This window comes from Canis lupus, chromosome 22 (assembly GCF_011100685.1).
Source record: "Canis lupus familiaris isolate Mischka breed German Shepherd chromosome 22, alternate assembly UU_Cfam_GSD_1.0, whole genome shotgun sequence".
In the NCBI taxonomy this organism is placed as follows: Eukaryota; Metazoa; Chordata; class Mammalia; order Carnivora; family Canidae; genus Canis; species Canis lupus.
This window is the reverse complement of record NC_049243.1, coordinates 4,484,400-4,486,782: the sequence shown is the minus strand read 5'-3', so window position 1 is coordinate 4,486,782 and position 2,383 is coordinate 4,484,400. Positions and strand designations below refer to the sequence as shown.

General features: G+C 41.9%; 1 pseudogene; it reads left to right on the top strand.

Moving 5' to 3' along the window:
• Window positions 1–1,842: 1,842 nt before the first annotated feature.
• Window positions 1,843–2,292, top strand: LOC119877414 (annotated as a pseudogene).
• Window positions 2,293–2,383: the final 91 nt, after the last annotated feature.

The window sequence follows — 2,383 nt, the reverse complement described above, 5'->3', positions numbered from 1 at the left end:
ATCTCCCCGGCCCCCTCATGGGAAGGAGCTTTCAGACCTTTAGAGACAGGTGGAAGTAGGGAAAGGAGGTGACTTCTTTTAAATCCATTCTAGTAAAAGAGCCCCTAACAATAGTTGATTGCATTTTTCCCTTGATAACTCACCTTATCATTATAAACACCAAGGGAAAGAACAAGACAGGGACAGATTAGATCGAGACACTTGCCAGATCTTGTGTGTGATTTTTGCCCGTGACTTGTTAGCTCTAGATGTCCCTTTGCCTTCATTTTTGTCTTCCTTTGTGTAGGAGACAGGCAGGTCCTCTTAACAAGGAGGGTCGTGTCTCTCCTCTCTAGCTAGTAATGTTAACGGTCATCATCTAGAATAGGTCCAGTGCTGTTCAAAGATCCATCTCTCATTCTTATCACTCCACAAGGTATTATCATCCCCATTTAACAGATGAGACTCACAGACATTAAGTATTTTTTCAAACAGCCAGTAAAGAGTAGAAACAGAATCCAAAGTAATGTCTACGTAACTCCGAAGCCCACGCCCTTTCTAACATTTTCCTAAATCTTATGCCATTAGACCTAAAATACAACCTCCCATAATGGCCTAACCATGAACTTTGAATTGGTGCAATATTCACTAATATAAAGCCTCCAAGCTCTCTGATGTAACTTCTTGTTATTGTGAGTCTAAGGAATATGGAATAATTCAAATAACTCTTGCTGCATTGCAGGGGAATATATTTCATTAGCTTATTTTTATTAACATCCTGTAGTTAATTCCCTCGTTTCTTCTGAGAGTTCTGGTTTACAGATAATTAAATCCATGCTCTTCTCTGCTCATCGGTATAAACTGGACATCCTACTGAGGGTTGCTGGCTACTCTTGTCATTCTGTGCCTTTCTTCTCCTACATATATCTTCATAACATCACGGGTCAGATGGTTGGAGGACTCTGTTTGCCCAATAACATAAATGTTTTCAACTCAGCTGCTAAATGATTTTCTCAACTGAGGCTTTGTAGATATTTCCTTCTGAATTGTCTAATTTTCTTTAGATTGTAACATGGCTATTTTAATCATAGCACACAGTGCTGCTTGTAGAGGTCATCAAATCACAGTTCCCAGGGCAAGTATTGGAAAAGCATCACTGCGTTTGGTTCATCTCCTGCCCATTGTATTTCCTGGATTTCATATGTAAGCTTCTGTATTATTTAGCAATGACTGTTTTGCAGATTGCCCCGTAAAAGAAAATTGGCTGGCTCGCTTTTTGATAACATTCTTTAAAATGTGACTATTCTGTTTTCTAGACCAGCTAGGTAACAGATAGGAAATTGGAAGTAGTTGTATTACCAGGGAAAAAATGTAAGGTGAGAAATGGGAGCGCTATTTGAAAGAGATGGCTTTCCTTATTAGACTCGTAAGTCAATAGATTCTTTACCTTCTCATATAAGGTGCTGATGAGACATAGTGCTGGACATTTCTTAACCCCTTGTGGGAAAATTCTTCTTCTGTCCAGGGATCTAGTGGGAGTTGGAGTATGCATTCTGCGCCAGTCCATACAGCTGATTGGATTGGGAAGAGCATCTGGCCATACTACAGTAGTGGACTAGAAGGGGGGCTCAGAACAAAGTCTCTGCCTAAATAGGGAGGATCTGGGCCAACTGGATCACCATCTTTTAGAAATCTGAACAGTGTAGCTAAGATCAAGTAACTAGTGGCAGGTGTAGAAGATGGAAGTCCATGCAGTAGAGAGAGGTCATAGTGGACCAAGAGGGAGGGTGTTACAAGTAAAGGGAAGCTAGTCTCTTCCTTGGTGCTGCCTGCGGAGGGGGCAGCCATCTATTGCTGGGCATCATGGCAGCCCTCAGACCTCTGGTGGAGCCCAAGATCATTAAAAAGAGGACCAAGAAATTCATCTGGCACCAGTCAGACCAATATGTCAAAATTAAGCACAACTGGCGGGAACCAGGCATTGACAATAGGTATGGTACACAAAAGATTCAAGGGCCAGATCTTGATGCCCAGCATTGGTTATGGGAGCAACAAGAAAACAAAGCACATGCTGCCCAGTGGCTTCTGGAAGTTCCTAGTCCACAATGTCTAGGAGCTTGAAGTGCTGCTGATGTGAAACAAATCTCATCGTGCAGAGATTGCTCACAATGTATCCTCCAAGAACTGCAAAGCCATTGTGGAAAGAGCAGCCCAATTGGCCCCAGAGTCACCAATCCCAATGCCAGACTGCATAACGAAGAAAATGAATTGACAGCTTATGTGCGTGTCACATTTGTGTTAATAAAACCATAAAACTACCAAAAAAAAAAAAAAAGTAAAGGGAAGTTAGAAGGAAGCCAAGTGGTAGACACAGGAAGAGTGAAAGAGGCATAGAGAGGAACAG